Genomic DNA, 18,325 nt, shown 5'->3' with positions numbered 1-18,325 from the left:
TACATAATGTGATGTGTTTCTGCATGAGGGACAGTTTAGTATTGCCAGGCTTCATAATCAAAGATTGTCAGCTATTTAAAATGGGAAAGAAAAAAACTTGTGTGTCTTCTGGTTGTGGTGTCAGGGGAATATTTTGTCTTTTTTGTTGCGATTCTTACTTTTAGGTTGACTCTATCATGACTTACATGCAAATTTAATCTCTGCTGAATGCAGGGCTGGAAAGTCCTGCAGATTGGTACAAGCCACCTTATGGTAAAAGGAGGATTACACATTCTGTTTCTATTCTCACACAAGTTGAGTTTGGCTGCTGTCAGACAGCTGTGACCTCAACTGAGGAATTTCTGTGCATGTGTTCGCATATTCAAATGTTGCATTTACGAGTGTGTGTTAGTGAAGTGAATGTCTGGGCTTGTGAAAGCGAGTAGCTGTGTTCTGATTTTTATGTCACGCCAGTTCAAATTCCAACCTGATGACGGCATGAAGGTGTTCTACCTTTGTACATTCCAATTAACTATCATTTGCGTATTTCCACACCTCACTCAAGGGAGAGCAATAAAAATACAGCTTTGGTACAGTTCTTCAGGAAGAGGCTTTCGCCCACATGCTGGAGGTTACACACATGACTTCCATGACATTAAAATATCCAAACAGTCTTGTGTACACTGCCCCCAGGGGACAGTCAGTTCTGATGGGAACACAGGGCTTTATATTGGAAGAAATCATGTGCTTTTGCCAGACCGCTATTCTAGCCTATAGGTGGAGAGTGGAAATCTTTTGCAGAAGACAAAAAAGTTGTATTTTAAACTTGAAAAATTGGTGTATAAAGTAAAGCCCATTTTTCTTAGTGTTTCAACAGGTGTTGGACATTTGTACTGCTTATAATAATTTCATTGCTTGCAGCTCTAAACAGTATATATATAATGATGATGATCTTCACACAATGTGGTTCTTTATGGTATCAAAAGCAAAGCATAGCAGTCATACAAACCTGTGTGTGTGGCTCTTTTGTTTTATAATGACATAGCTGACTGGGTTTCTTAAGATAAATGTCATCACTACTTTTTAAGTTATTTGCCAGCTTTTAGAATACACTGTTCAGCTTGAGAAATACATGTGCAAATTCTATAGATATTTAAATTTGTTTTTGCACATAATAAGTACCTGCAACTTAGCATTGAAGTGTGAGACTCTTGAAAACTCGATTGTAATGTACTCTTTGAATGCAGCGCATGAACAGTAAACCATTCCCTAACTTCAGCGCAGAGGTGACGTGTTTCTGCCTCTTTGTGGAGACAAAGGCAGAAGTGGTGGTGACTTTTTGTAAATGGGCCGTCGACACATTTTGAATGTAGACCATCTGAGTAAAAACTATGGTTATTGCAAAGAGGAAAATTTGACCACTTTTTGTAGTGGAGAAGTTGATGCAGCTGTAATTTACTTAAAAATAGTTTTTAAACAATCAAAACAGTTTTATTTATGTCCATATGTAAAAATTCATGATTACATTTAATCTTGTTACTTAAGGCTGCTTCCAGTCATGATGATTCACCAGTGTGCTCATAACCTTTATGTTGCACTGCAGGAAGTCGGTGTGTGCGCGAGTGCTGGCTCAGTGCCTCATATGTAAATGAATTAAATAGCTGGTCTTGTATTCTCATGGTTAGTACAGTATCTGCCTAAAAGCATGACGTCTTTTTTTTTTTTCTCTCTTGCTGCCTAAACCCACAGCAGTATCACCACACAGCCTAAGCTGCTTCACAAAAGGAGATATAATATTTGGTAATGCTGCTGATGTCTAAAGTAACTGTCGTCTCTTGAGGTAGAACTCTTAAAGGAGAGGTGTTATGCCTCTTGGCCACAAGCTCTCACAGTTTTTTTTGAGGTATTGATGAAATTGACTTAAAAAATTAAAATAAAAACTGAACTCTACTTCTGTTCTGTAGTTGAAGATGTTTCGTTTCCCATCTGGGGAGCTTTCTCAATTCAGAGCTGGAGAGTGTGGAGTTCCAAGCTTTAAACTGCATGAGATGCTCCGTTATGCAAGCCGTTTTGTTTTTGCAAATCTTTTTGGGATTTGCCGTGTTCCGGATAACTGAGAATCTACACCAGCTTAGTATCAAAGCACTCTTTTATGACCTGCCTTTCCAGATATTTTCTTTGCAGTTGATTTTACAGGGTGTACAGAATGTTTCTGGGTTGCCCTTATCCTCAAAAATGTCTTCAGCATTCAGACAAACAGTCATCACAACAAAGCCCGCAGTAGCTGTGCTATTTCCCCTTTAGACCCTAACTGCTTTTAAACTTGGATAGTTTGAAGCCTTGGTGGCCCAAAAAGTGAAAAAATGGAGTTTGTTTCTTTGGTTATAGTGTTTAACGCACCCAAATATATGCTGTCAAGCACATAAAAATGCATTTATTGTAATGTCTTCTTTAAGTTATGGTGTATCGACGGATTGAAATGACTTTTATATCACTGCAGGTGTGTGCTTTATGTGACTTGGACACAGAAGTGCTGGTTTTCCGGCGAATTTAAGAGTAAATGTGTGAGCGTCAAACTGAGTGTTATAAATTCCTGCCGTGCTAAAGAAGCCTTTTTTTGCTGAACCAAAACAAGTGTGTCATCTTGACATGTTCTTAATTTTTGTTTTGTCCCCTCAGTGGTATGGCCCGTGTAGTGTCACTTTGGCAGTGTGTGCTCATCAAGAAAAACACAGGATGAATAGACACTCCTGTGACTCACAAGACTGTGGCTATTTATAATAAGATAGATGGAGGGACACTAAGTACCAGAGATGGTAATAGAAATGAATTAAATATGTTTTTATAAGGAAGACAGCTGAGATAAAGCAGTGGCTGTATGAAAAATGTGAATACGGAAGCAGAGGCTCAGCGTAATGTGGAAGCAGCTATGCTTGCTCTTTTTACAACATGACACAGCTTTGTCACTCTTTAGACAAAATATTCAAAGCATAGATTCTGTTTATTTTTGAATTAGTTTTCCACATATTAAAAGGTCGTTTTAATATTTTCAAACATTTTTGGGTAGATTAAATAATTTTAGTCTGCTTGAAAGAGTACTTTGTTTATAAGAAAGCAGCACTCAGTATTTTAAAAATTCTACCAAATTATATTGTTTAATTCTGTCTAACCCTGGTATTTTGAAAGCAGCATTAGCAGAAGACGGTGAAGTGTTTTCCTTTTCATCACAGCAGACAGTCAGTATGCATCAGTATGTGCAAACTTTCCAGATGGTTGGTGTTTATTTTGGACTGCAGATCTTGTCTTAATAATAAATGCTTGAGTAACTCAAAAGAAGGGCAATGGTCTGTGAATACAGTTTCCTTTAAATAAGAGTTAAGGATTATTTTATTTCAAAAGTTTTGGGCATTAGGCTTTTTGTAGAGGCAGGTGTTTATTTCTTATTCAAGTGTTACTAGAATAACAGTTCTTCTAAAATGATTTAACTTGATTCCTCAAAACTAGAACAGACAACAAACGTTTGTTTCTACATTCATGTTTGTTATTTGAGTCAACCATGTCGTCTTTTTTTCCTGTGGAATTCACAAAAACTCAGATTCGCAGAATGCTGCCCTTCGTGTTCCCTTACCCAGAATCCTTCTGAAGTACGTTAAAGATGTTTAACTTCTGCAGCAGAAAATGCACCATGGGTCAGAATGTGGAGTAAACAAAGCAGCAAAGAAGTTAACAAAGAGGATTCCTAGGAGTTCTCACATTTCTTAAAAAAATAAATTAAAACAAAAATCTGCAATTATTTTTTTCTAAATTTAGTAGTTATTTTGCATAATAAAATTTTAAATCCTTCAAGTTTGTAAGTTTTCAAAATAATGAATTTAGCTGATTTATGATCAATTAGCAGTTCTCCACAGTAACAAATCAAACAAGTTTTAGAGTGTTTTTCTGATTTCGTTAGGGTAAAATATATATACTTTTACATGGTTAAATGAGATCTAATTTTTTTGTACATGGAACAGTGGGAATCAAAGCTGATATTTTTAAATCAGTTTTGTTATCTTTACATTCAGTTTAGCCTAACCTGGAGATGCCATGTGGTTAGCTTCAGTGGCTATGCCTCTAACCTATAGGACTGTAGTTATGCCCTGTGCTTTTAGTTGCTTGCAGTGTGTTGAAAATTATTGCTATGGCATAGAAATCTTGCCACAAAGAAACAGTTTGACAGAGTAAAGTTGCTGAGTGCATCAGGCACACTAGCACAGAAGAATAAATGCTCACAACAGCTCATATCAGTTGTACACTCTGCTGTGGCCATAAGCTGAGCAGCAGTATTTATACACAGCAGTATTTATATTAAGTGTTGGTGAGCTACTTCAACCCCTTAGGTTGTCATCCAACAAAAGCAGAATACATTTTAGCATTAGCTTAATGGTGTTTGTAGTGTAGTCACAGGCAAGAATTTTAGCAGAAAGAGTGTCTATAGACAAGTTTTTCAAATAGCAAAAAAGGCAAATATACTGTAAAACACAAGTAGGTTTAGGTTGAGCTTTTTTCAGACAGCATAGTTGCCAAAAAAAAAAATTAGTTGACCAACTGGGCTCTCTGTGCAACTCCTCTTTGTGGAACCTTGTCTCAAAATACTACTACTACTAATAATAATAATAATAATCAACCAATCATTGCTGCTGTTTACAAAACCACAGCTGAGATTAACAGTTGTTTACAAACTTGGACTCAGTTTGTGTTTGCAAAGAAATAACATTTTTCAATTTTACATTAATACTAATGCTTATTTTGGTTATCTGCCTAGTTTCTCCTCTGTCTGTTAACTGAACTTTCACTAATGAGCTCTGTGATGCTGCAGGCCTTTTGCATTTTTTTTTTTTTTTACAAAAATTCTTTGGTTTTGTGTTTTTCTTTGAAATACCTGTTGATCAGCCCTAAGAGGTCATGTTTTTGTTTTTGCATCCTAGCTTAAAAAGTCTGCTGCTTTGTCTGGGTGCTGTTATTTAGCTTTCCTTTTCTTTTTTAGTTTATTTTTTTCTAATATCTCTTCAGCTTTATCTAAATACCTTTTCTCAAGCTTTTACTTCACCTACGTTTTTGTGTTTCTGTGTTTGACATTTTCTCCTTGATTCACAATATTTCTCTCAAATTATTTGATATATCAACATTGCAAGTTATTGTTGTCTTTTAGCCATCTAACTTCTGTGTAAAGCAACATGTTTTACATTCCAAAACTTAGCTGCAGATTTTTTCTTGTTATTAGACCATTTTAGAGTCTGGTAGGAAGCTGTGGTACAATGCAGTTTGCTTACATTTACTGATAGCCATCGTTTGAACTTTGTTACTTCCTCATTCTCTGTCCTCAAGTCTTCTTTGGTGGCAAAATGGAAAAATTAGGAAATGGTGAGAGACAACAAACATTTGGTAATTTTATATAGTCCTCTGCTGTTCCAAATTAAAGCTGATATGCTTTCCTTTCCTTGTGGTCAACACACAATAATCCCCTAAACTAATAACATCATAGCATTTGCATGTGTCTGTGTGTGGATGTGTTCGCGCACATAGGCATTTTTTAACCTTAAACGCTTTCAGACATCAGAAAACTACCACAAAAAACTGTTTTGCTTCAATTTTACTTTTATTTTTTTGGATAAAAATTTGGTTGTTGATGCTTTTTCTTCTCCTCTTTTTATTAGCTGTTCTCCGGCATATAACATTAAATTTATTTACATGCCCAATAGCAATGTCAGGGCAGCTAAGAAAAGCGTCGTCTATTGTGCGTTCTGCACTGGTTGCACAGAAAGGTCGGGTCCCTAGAGCTTGGTCTTGAAGGTCTGTTTGGAAATTTAAAACAATATACTCTATGTATTCCAAATTTTTATTTTTTTTCCTCACCTCAGAAAACATTTCTAGTTGGAAACGTGTTGTTGTATCTTTAAATTTATTTGCTTCTCCACAAATGAAATGGACATTTTTAGGTAAAGTAGACTGTTTGGCAACCTTTGTATTGTAAAAGTAGCATGCTTTCCATTTACAGGCATTTAAAAATCTGCGTCTTTGAGGTTTCTCTGCTTGCACAAGAGATACAGGACTTAATTTCAGCTCAATATTTTAAACTGCTGAAAGTTAATGATTTATAAGGGATATTGGTATGTACAGTTTTCAGCCAGTGTTTGCAGTGGGGTCAAACACAAAGAAAAACTACTAAATTGCTTCAAGTTAGACTTAATTTTTGTTGCAGAGAGCCCTCTTGGCCTACCTGCTCTCCTCTTGTGTTTGAAGCTATGAGCTCCCACTGCTGTTTTAACATCTCTTGGTAAAGGACACAGAGGTTAGATTGGTGCACACTAAGCACATGAGGGCATCATAAGCCCTGAGCAAGCAGGCTATGATTTCACTCCTCTGTGTTTAATTTAAGCAGAGTACCTTTGCTGTGTTGGACCAAAGGTGTTTTTACACCACGATCAACAGAACGTTCACTGGGTCAATCAGTCTGTGTGACTTTTAGCTTAAATGAAGCAACACATTGGAGATGTTTCCATGTACAGTGATATTTTATTTCAGCTCTTAACACAAAATGCTGATAATGAAATTTACATTTTACAGAGCATTGAATAGTGCCATTGATCCTATTGCGTGTTATGTCCCCCATAAACTGCTGTGACGTTTGTCTTTGTCCAAAGTCTTCATTGTATTTATGGCTCTTAAACACAGAGCTTTACTTGATGTTTTTACCCTTATATGACTTTTTTAACCCTTTACTCAGCCTTCCTGTCCTGTTTTCATTGATTTTTCTGGGGATGAGGCCATGCACTGTGAAACAACAGTATGTATCACAAGATGAATTCTTTATAATTATGTATAACTTAGTTTGGTTAAGGTGCCTCAGATGTATATATTATGAAACCGATCCTAATTTTTTTACTTTATGAATACCAGAGAAAGCATGAGATATGGTTTCCATGTTGGATTCATATTTACATTTTGCAAATAAGAGATTATTTAGAATAAGATATATCAGTACACCATCGTACTTAGAATTTTATCAGCCCCTTATTCACTAGCTTTTTGAATTAAACAATAAATGCTTTCTTAACACAGTGGCTTTTAGAATAGATGAACTACTCACTAGCTGTTTGTATTTCCCAAACAAGAAGTGTGAGATAAGAGCAAATTGGCCAAGCTTTTGGAGCTATTTGGTTACCTAGCATTCATTCTTATCGTGTTTGACCCAACACTTGGACAAAACTGCTTCTGAAAGTGGGTCACACAAACGCCTGTAATTTATCTGGCATTGTCGGGCTGTTTGCTCATTTCCAAATGGTCATAGTTGTGGGACACAACTCTCTGTCACACTCCTGTACTTTCTTTGGTATGTCAGTGTTTATGCAGAATAAACTCACCCCCCTACAGTTCCCTCTCAACCTACTTGTGACAGCCTTCCCGTCTCTCTTGCTCTGCAGGTGTTGGTCTCAATGTACAGGTCCAATCTCATTAGATGAGATGGTTTAGAGAGAAAGGGTTATTAGGGCAATGCCTGCGGCATGGTATGAAAGTATTAACAAATAGAAGACTTACAGAGAAGAGAAAAAAGCATGAATGGGAAGAAGAGACTGAAGGAGAAACTATTGTTATAGTTACAGATATCCAGTGTTCAGTTTAGACTGTCAAATTTGTCTACTGTTTGAATTTTTCACAGACAATTGAACCACTGTGTAGAATAATTTGAAACATGCCAGTTCAGTAAAATGCTTACAAGAAAACTTTGATTATCTGTACATTTATTACTAATGTTAAATTCTGGTGGTAAAACATGACTTTCAACATTGCTAGAAGTAGGTTATTTATTTGTGCCACAAAGTGAAATTTATGATTTTAATTTAGATAAAAATATTTCCTACAGAAGAGAAGCTTGTAAACTACTAGTGATTTCCCAACTCTCTCAGTAAACTTATGTTGCCTTGATATCATAAACTTTGTATTTCTGCTTTTGTATTCCGTTTCTAGTGATATGTGCTTATTTAAACTTAAAACCCACCTGTTTAGAGTTGCTTATGGCTAAATTAGGGTTAGAGTGCGGGTTTTTGATGTTTGTCTCTTTCTTACTGTTTATTCATTGTCACATGCTGTTTTTATTTTGTTTTTTAATTATGTAAAGCACCTTGAAATGCCTTGCTGCTGAAATGTGCTATACAAATAAAATTTGATTGATAGATTGATTGATCTATAATTTTAAAGAAGAAATGCACTGATTATTGTTGGTGAAGAATAAATTTGTTTTTGAAAGATGGAGAGAGATGGGAGGATAAAATTAACAAAAGCCCAAGTTATCTTTTTGCCTCTGCTGTTAAGAATTTTATTGATTTAAAACTCATTGCAGGCACTTGAAAAAATACCATTTTAATACCATTAGTAGCTACAGTATAAGCTCTCTTATCAAAATGTGGGTGGGAATCAGAAGTCAAGCAGTGATGTTAATGAGTCATTTTAATAATGATAATAATAATAACAAAAAAAAATTTTGATTTCACAATGTCTGTTTAGACTTGTTTATGGTGGAGCAGTGCTGTGTTAGTGAAAGTGGTTGGCACCGTCTGAATACCTTACAAGTCGTTGGAGATCACATTATCTTGTGGATCAGGTTTGACGTCAAAATAAAGCAATCATGCGCTGCATTCAACGCCTACTAGTTTCACCAGAATTATGTTGCCACTGAGAATTTTTTGGGAGGAAGCAACTTCTCCCTTGAGTAAAGAAGTCTGGGAAAATCAATTTAAACAAGCCACAGCGAAGGCATTTCTCTTTTTGTCATAAGCTGTAGTGTTAGTAGCTGTGCTACTGTTGTTTAGAGATAGTTTGGAAATTGGTTTTTTTTCTTCTTCTCAGAAGCTTCTGAATAGTTTATGAATTCTACAGAATGGCCAAAAAAGAAGAAAACCATAGATCATGAGTAAACATTTATTCTGTTTAAAGCTGAGAGTCTGAGAATTAACAATCAATAAACTGTGACCTCGTCTGGTTTAAAGTTCCTCTGTAAGAAAGAGGAACAGACAGGTCAGGCATTAACCTGATTTGTGGATTAAGTTAACACTAAAAGCTGGTCAGTCTGGCTTTCATAATGAATGGCTTATCTGTACACTTGTCTTATTTATTGAATTGTAGCTTTCAGTAAATGAAAATCTATGTGAAAAATATAAATATATAAATATATTATTATACAGAACAGTTGCTTTTTTTCTTGCTTTACTGGGCTATCTTCTACTCTGTATGACCAAATAGGAATTGAATAGCATTAACACCACCAGCGTCAGGGGGGGATTTCCACAGACCTTAAATAAGCATCATCTCATGGCTCTCTAAAATACTCTGAGAAAGTCTTCTCTAAATGGCATGAGCACGTGTGTGTATTTACTGCTGGTAGTGTGGCTGTAGCTGCTGTGTCAATGTATAGACTAAACATCCTGTAAAATGACACTTTCAGTACTGTAACAACTTGGACTAGTCAAACAGCTTCAGGCAGAATCTCATTTGTAAAAGGTATAATCAATACAAACTGTGCACCAAAGTGTGTTTAGACAATCTATATATACAAAGAAGTAGTCTTTGTTAAGGCGTTAATGTGAGTTTTTGTTTGGTCATGGTGAGCTGAATGTTTGTTATTTTTTCAGTTCCGTCAGTAATGTTACGCTTATTGTTTTTGGTGGCCGAGCCCGGCATATTTTACAGAAGGAAAAAAAGTTGTGAGATTTTTGCATCCATCCTGCAAACATCCATCCATTTTCTTCTCCATTCTGGGTCACAGGGACACATAGAGACACACAAGTTTAAGTTAAGAGTTACCAATTAACCTAACATGTTTTTGGTCTGTGGGAAGAGACAGTAAACCTACGTGCGCACAGGGAGAATATGCAAACTCCGCCCAAAAAGACCCCGGGTTGGGATGTGATCCTGCAACCTTCTTGCTGGGAGGCGACAGCTCTAACCACTATGCCACCCCACTCTCTAAGTTGGATAACAAACTTGTTTTTTTGTTTGTTTTTTTTCAGCAGTTGAGTCTGCAAACATCTTTGCTTTTTATATTTGTGGTCGTGAGCACCCAGAATTTGGGTTGGATTGTTTTATGTTTTTGTCCTGATCAGGGAATTTTTGATTGATTAGGGTCACAGAGTACACCTCAACTAGTGATTTCTGTTGCCTTATGTCAGCACACTACATAGTGGTAATCAATACAGAGTAATTAGTACACGGCTTGTTGGTATACCAGTACAGACATGCATTCAATGTTTCATTTGAAACTCGTCTTCTCTTGGTAGGTTTGGTAAGAGCTTTTTGTAAATGCATCCAAAGAAATGCATAAAAAACTCATGTTCTCTCACCCTCCTTATATTAGTAGTGAGTAATGGTTGGTTTGTAAATGAATGAATAAATAAATAAATACTGTAAAAGTCACCCCCCCCCCCCTTTTTTTTTGTCTTCTGATTTTATTGTCTATCTTAGATTTTTAGAGATATTTTTGCTCTTTGGCACCAACTATTCACACTCATACTAGTTTATTGTACTTCACAGTTTAGGTCTTGTTGCTGATATTTATATTCTCTTTAGGTTTTGATGAGTGTAGTCTGTGAACACAGTCGTACAAGCTCATTCAGCCTCAAAGGGGTTAAATGACTTGAGTAAACTTGGAGGTGCAGGGGAAGGTTTACCACTAATGCAGCTATAAGCAGGCCAGAGCTATTTCCTTTTAAGGGCCTAAGTTTAAGGCAGTGTGTCATAGGGGGGTTGACACACTGGGAAAAGAATGGATCACATAGGGCAAGGAGAGAGGAAGAGAGACTTTTTCATGAGAGTTTATGTATAGAGTTCAATAAGAAGAAATGTATAGGGAGGAAAGAGAGTTGCATTGTGGGAAACATGAGCTAAAACGGTATGGGCATGAGAATAATAGTGTGCAGAAAGCTTGATGACATGAAATGGTAAGATATGGACTTTAGGGCTTTTGGTGTTTTTTCTTTCCTGTCCTGAAAAGACTGCAGACAGAGTGAAACTGGTTCAGTCAGAGAACAAAAAAGATGTGAAATACATGCTTAAAAATGAACAGAATATTGTACAGAGAGTGAAGGGACATACACAAAGATGCAAGTAAAGGAGCTGTTGTGTAATCAGATGGGCCACTGCTTGTTATCTGTGAAACCACAAGTTCACGTATATTGTTTCATGATTACACTTTATATCATGCTTCACACCCATTGTAACTTTAATGTCTATTTATGTTTCTCAGTTGCTGTGATTTTGTTTGTTTGCTTTTTATTTCATTTTTCCTGCTTTTGTTTTGGATTTGCACAGGGACAAGTTGTCAAAGTGATTGTAACTTCTGTCTTACTTCCAGCCACAGTACTATGGACAATTCTTAACACCAGTAATACCATTGATTTTTCCCAGCTGACTCTGAGTTAATGCAACCACTGTAATTGCCTGCACAAATAACACACATCAACTTTCTGTAATTACAATAAAGGAGGGTTCCACCGTAAAGCACAATTGCACTGATGTTATCCAAAACACAGTTTAAATATTTAGTATTTTCAGTCTGAGCTTAATACATTTGATAAAGCCTCAATTTGCAAGAGGCAATAATTGGCACGTTGTTTGACACTTATAATTTGACTCTGGTATGACGCACTGCAGCCACCAGACACACGTCAGCAGACCTGATGCCTGCATTGCACTACATATTTTACCTAGAATGACAGAAAGAATGCCACCACGATGATCATCTACTGTCTGATTTCTCTTTTTGATATGGGAACAAATGTCTGCAGATTGATACACCCTAGAGATAAAATTGTTTAAAAAAATCTATTGTGACATGCTGCCAGAATCTTTCACAAGTAACATCCAATCTGACTACATTCCCTTTTATTGGATTTGTGCATTGTGGAAAGGGTTTCGTGCTTCTTTGTTATATTTAGCTTGACTTAAAAGTATTGAGCTCAATGGTGTAATTTCTTGAAAAGGTTATTATCCAGCTAGAGGAGGACAGAATTCATTGTAAAGATAGATTTGACCATTCCTTTTACAGAGACATGAGATACTTGTTGAATATTAATTATGGAAAAAAGTTGTGCTTCAGGAAAGGAACTTCTCTTTTTTATAAGAGGAAAAAAAGACCTTCTTTTTAGCTGTAATAGTCTGATTTGTAACAAAATTAAATTTAGTAAAAATGTTTTTACCTCCGCTGTTTTGTAACTTTTGTCTTATAAGCTCCTAAGTTTGTACGTTTGAGAGCAATGCACACAAGAAAAACTACAATATCCCCCCCCCAAAATAAATTATATACTGCCGACTCACAGCCAACATGAATAATCACACAATTGTGTTCCACACAATTTATATTCAGCTCCGCAGTGCTTACATTATGCATTTTCTTTACTTATTTCCACATCAGCCTCATATTGTAGTGCAAGCTGGAGAGTCGAGGGGTAAGGTTGCTTACTTCATCACTTTAGCAAGTTTTAGCTTCTGATATATAGAGCCAAAAGTAGGTATATCATTTCTGAGAAAGAGGACATGCTAGAATAGGATTTTTGTTTACTTCCTTCTGTCTGGAGAGAAATAAAACGGGCCGGAAGATTAAAAAGAAAAAATCTGACTCTTTAAAAAAAGTCTTAGAGAAAAGCAGTGATTCAGATTTGAAGAAGTTTTATTAATCAATGTAAATGTTGCTGGTGATAATGATAAGACTATAGATCATTTCTACTATCAGTTGCTATTTTTTAAAGAAAATAATTACATTTTCATTGTTTTTCTTGTATCAATACTTTAATACAGTAGAAAACATGCTAAATTTAAATTTATAACATTCTGCTTTAATCTTTGCTTGCTGTAGAAACTGTTAATCAATGTAGTTTAAGGGGATAATTCTGGGTGATATTTAGGTTTCTCTGCATGTAGGTGTGCAAATAGAGACAGGACCTGATGGTGTGGTGGTTTTAGAATTATGCATCTACTTTCTGTATGTATGAATGAGGTGGTATGCATATTTTATGTGATGGTTGTTTATACCTGCTGGTCCTGATGTGTGGAAAAGTACACAATTAATGTGTTATGTTTGTGCATACCAGTTTGTGTGTGTGTGTGCTCCTTCATACTCTGTTGGTGGCATCCAAGGCTGCTAGTGCAAGAGGAGGGGTTAACACGTGAGGGAAGTTCCCTGCAACACATCTGTCCCTGCTGTTATCAGTCAGGCCTTGAGAGGAGGAGACGGTGAGAACGTTCAGCTATGAAGCTGAAAGAAAAGGATAAAGAGAGATTGAGAGATAAAGGAGGAGGAGAACAGATGGCACAATCTGATGTGGAGGGGAATAAACTGCAGGTGGGGAGGGAGGGGCTGAGAAAAAGAGAAAACTAAAACATCATTTGGCCTTAAATTTAAAACTACCCATTTGAAAGCTGGAACAAAGAGAATACATGAAAACACTTTGCTCAATACCATTAGTGGCAAAGAATCTCTGAAAGTTTTTTTTTTCCATGGAAATGGAGACCTGTAACTATTGTCACCCTAATAAAAATGGACCTTGTTTTAAATGATTTAAAAATATTTGCAGCTTGAGCTTTTAAGTAATAAAATTTTACATTATTTTTCTGTAAAGTGTCCATTGTTACCTTGATTCTTGGAATCTGAAAAAAGGATTAAAAAACAAAGCAAAAAGCTAAATAAATAAAGGCTTCCTGAAGCTTGAAATGGAAATGAATTGACACTATTTAGGTGACTAATACGTCACAGATGCTCAGAGCATAGGAGAGAGAGTGTTTCTCTTATCTTTCCAGAATGTGCAAAATTTTCAAATTACTTCAACAAAATATTAGAATAGTCAGGTCTCACTCATAGTTTCTTTCTAATTTTAGCAATGTGTTAAACTCCCAGTAGCATAGCCATCTTTAAACATAATCTGGTCCCTGTCCTTAGTTTATTCTGCCAAACAAATTTTACTGAATAAATTAAAGACTCCAAATGGAGGTTGACTTGCTGCCAGAATCTCTAATGTTATCGACAGACTTGTCTTCTCAAAAGCCACAATTTTCCTGAATTTCACTGTTTCCGTTCCAGGAAACCGAGTGTTTAAAAGAAAACCGGGAGGTGTTAATATTTGACAGGAGGAGCAGAAAAATAAAAGCCCCATCAAATCTTAGTTCATACCACCTCTTACTTTTTATTTTTCAACTGAAAGCCAGCCTGTGCTTCCGTAGTTGGGTTCACTTAATCCTTATTGGCTGTGTTCCACAATGGACCTGATTTTCTGTATTGTGTTTTAATTTTATCTCAATTCTCATTCATCTTGTCAGTCTAATCACTCTTTAGTCACTCAAAGTAAAAATAGCAAAATATTAAATATTAAAACTTGAAGTGTCTGAAGCACAGAGGCCACATTCATGCTTTGATTTCCCCTCCAGCTCAGCTAGATGGTGTATTGACAGGAAAAGCAGACAGTCACACAATAAGAACGGCTGAGAGAGAAATCAATGGAAAATACTAAGCAAACATAGCTCAATTTCTCTTTTTTCTCCCTTATTCATTTAATCACTCAGTGGGTTTTCTGTCTCTCTCATGTTTTTATTCTTCTTTCTACGTATGTACACATAACCAATATCTTGCAAGAGGGTTTTACATCTTTCCCTATTTTTCTTTTTTTCTTATCACCATGCATATACAATAGTTTAATGTTAACCACTTATTCATTGATAATGTGAATTCATTATATTCATTGATAAGAATACATTCATTGATATCATTGATATGATAGTCTTTCTCTCCTCTTTTTTTTTTTCTCCCCACATTTGCAGCAGATCTCACACTGTCACCCCGTCTGGTCCATCTTTGTTTCTCCCCTCTGGTTGTCCCTCTGTCATCCCATCCCTTTTTTCTTTCCCCTCTATTTCTCTCCCCTCCATCTGTTAAAGCTGCCATAGAGCAGTGAGTGGGTGTATAGGAAGAGGTGGAGAGAAAAAGTGTATATTTGTGTGTGTTGTGTTGGTGGGGGGTCGGGGTGGGGGGAGGGTCTTTGACTTGATACAGACTGGATAGAGAATGAGGGTGAAGGAGGGATGGTAAAGGGAATGGCGTTGTTATGGTGATGAGATCTTCTTTGTATTAGGTTGCCAAGGCAACTTCAGACATACACTTGATACAGTCACCACTACTACTCCACCCCACTCCCAACCCCATCAGCTACACTGTAGGGAGAGCACTTCACACTTTACACACTTGGACTCCTGCTCCCACACAGTGAAATGTACAAGATTCTTTTGTTATATGCACTTACTACAGCCTGACAAAAATGAATATGTATGGAGACTGAAGTAAAAACGTAGCCGGACCATATGGGGGGGGGGAGTGCACAGGTTATATTTCTTCAAATAAATGTGATAAGGCAGTGATTAAAAGCTACTTTTAAAATAACCTGAGCCTTCACTCTAAACAATAGAATTCAAGCAAAATTAGCCCCCAACCAGAGTGAAAGGAAGCAAACACTAGCACTTTGCTCTTTACTTTGTAGTTGAAGTAATATGACAATAATATATGTGTGAAACAGAATATCAGCAACCAGCAAAACACACAAGTAAAACAAATAAGCAATAGGATGGGTAATTTTACACCTATATGACTAAAGAAGCTGCTCATTGTTCTCATCCCATGAAGAAACACAGACCGACTTTGTTTTGGTCATGTGTGGAGTTTCACGTTCTGGTGGGTCCGTTTCTTATTGGTTTATCAGCGCGTGACTCCTAGAATTCATGACAAGCAGCAAGGAAGAAATTTATATTTTAAAAGGAGAGAAAACAAAGAGTGTTTTCAGAGTGATGATTGTCACTAACAATTAACAACATATATGACCACCACAGAATCCAAATATATTGGAAATCACCTGCTGATTGATGAACAATGTAGAATTTGTTGTATTCAGCAGATTTACTGAATGCATTAAGAAAAACACTACATGCTGATTTTTGGCATCAAAAAGCCCTGTTTTATCAGACATATAATTCAGTTAAGTGCATTAAGCTTCCCACCTCTGGATCTGAGTGGATCATTCAGCATATATGCTGAAAATTACACCGTTTTAAATAGTGTGTAGATTTCACTTGTTCTGAACAACGTTATATACCCCAGTTTGATAATGGTCCAGACACAGCGTGTGCATGTTTTTTTGTTTTTGCATTTCTGTTATGACGCTTGTATAGATTTTTATGTTTCTGACATTAAATTGAACCTAAACAAATAATTTTAAACAGTATGGAAGTGTAGAAGGGGCAAAAAAGAAATGATTAAAATTACCTTGCTTTTTTTTTTTTTAGTTCTTTTCTTTTTCCCGTATGAACTTATTTGAAGGACCCTAGAGATGTTGCATGTTTCAGTGTTTCAAATTTTATACTTGAATTAAATTCAGCCGCATTTGTTCCTTTTTTTTCAGCATTTACTAAGCTCAGTAATCGTAACTTTGGTTTCTCAGAGTTGATAATAACCTATAGTACAAGAAGACTAACCTGAGTATGTGTTCACATGAAGACAAACTGTCATCAAGTACAAGTAAAAACATGTACAATGTCTTTGTAAGGTTTTTTGTATGCCTCTGTTTTGATATGTACATCTGTCCAATAACTAGAGAAAAACCCGTAATTTGATTTGGAGCAATGTTTATTTAATGTGCCTGTGAACTAATTAAATAATACCCCATGGAATGATGTGACACAACTGATCACTCAAGTGATAAACAAAAGAGTGGTCTGTGGTTTAGCTCTTGTGAAACATGCACTTTATTCCAACAATGTACAGCATCCTAATGTGTCTGCAACCAGGTTACTTTCCTACTTAAAATAATAGGAATTTAACCTACAATTTACATGTCACTTTAGAAGTCCCAGAAGTCTGAACTCCATTCTGTGGCATTAATATAAGCATACACAAGGGAAAATTATTTTTTTTAGATTGATGCAACATAACATAACAAGGAAAACCAGTGATTCCATGTCACCTGTTATCTCCTTCTGTTAAACCCCAACTCGTTTGCTTGAGGCAGCAGTTTAGTCCCAACCTTTTTCCAATAGAGAACAATGATCCCAGGACTGAAGATGCTAAGTCTCCTCTTAGCTGAGTCATGCTTTCATGCTGAAGACTGCCCTTGTGTGTGCTGAAGGTCTCAGCTCATTGAAGCCAACAGAACCACAGTATCTGCAAAATCAAAGTTCCAATCTAAAGTCAACAGAACTGGAAACCCTCCACCCCTGACTACGTCTAGACATTCTGTTCATAAAGGTTATGAACACAGTTGTTGACAAAGGGTAGCCTAGTGGAGTCCAACACCCACAACAAATGACTCTGACATACTGCCAGCAACATGAATGTTTGTTTCACGTTCTGGTACCATTTGTACCACTTTGACTATAATTTATAATATAATTCAGGCATTTCTGTCGTCATTGTTGGGAAAATGAGAATGAATCTTCTTCCTGTTTTATTTTGCGGCTGAAATATGTGCACATTATGCATCTAGTTTATAGAGTTATTTGCCCATGCTTTGTTGAGAAGCAGCCTACTATGCTGAGAGTTCAGAGCTTGTTTAGTGTTGGTTGGTTAAAGTTAGGAATGTACAGTTTTCATCACCTGAAAATCATTATCTGCCAGTAACAAGTTAAACTTGTGCTGTTAGTTATTTGTAACTCCTTTGGCATTTACTGTGTTGTTATTCTGTTCAGAAGTAAAGCAAAACATATTGGCAGAATGAAATTTAAAGAAAAGCAGATGTTTAAAAAGAAGTCTCAATATTTAAAAAGCCTGTAACACGTTTACAATTAGAATTGAAATGCCTTTGTCATTCAGCTTAAATTTAATATTTATTCTATAAAAATATTTCCTCTCATCTAGTCTTTTTTTTGGGAGGAAAATTCACTAAAATACAAAAAGTTTTTCATCTAATTTTCACTTGAATGCCAGCTGAACCATCCAGGGGTTTGATGCTGATCTCCAGAGAGAGCAGAGTGTTAAACTTTGACCTTCTTTGCAGGTGACTGCAGGGAAATGGTGTGTATGTGTGACTTTCTCCCATTCTTCTGTACTCACAGCCTAGATCTAATGGGCTCTGACACAGTGGTATGAAGGTAATGATGGACAAAGTGTGTGTGTGAATGTATGTGTGTGTGTGTGTGTGCGTGCTTGCGTAGGTGTACAGGTGCTGGTCATAAAATTAGAATATCATGAAAAAGTAGATTGATTTCAGTAATTCCATTTAAAAAGTGAAACTTGTATATTATATTCATACATTACATACAAACTCATATATTTCAAATGTTT

The 18,325-nt window shown here is 36.2% G+C and overlaps 1 protein-coding gene across 2 annotated transcripts in view; it reads left to right on the top strand.

The window, feature by feature from the left end:
• prkar2aa (protein kinase, cAMP-dependent, regulatory, type II, alpha A) overlaps positions 1-18,325 on the top strand; it is a 41,813-nt gene that overhangs the window by 3,198 nt on the left and 20,290 nt on the right. The window lies entirely within an intron of this gene.

Source organism: Kryptolebias marmoratus, linkage group LG8, assembly GCF_001649575.2.
Source record: "Kryptolebias marmoratus isolate JLee-2015 linkage group LG8, ASM164957v2, whole genome shotgun sequence".
NCBI classification, from domain to species: Eukaryota; Metazoa; Chordata; class Actinopteri; order Cyprinodontiformes; family Rivulidae; genus Kryptolebias; species Kryptolebias marmoratus.
Note: the sequence above shows the minus strand (reverse complement) of the source record. Positions and strands in the feature narration are given on the sequence as shown.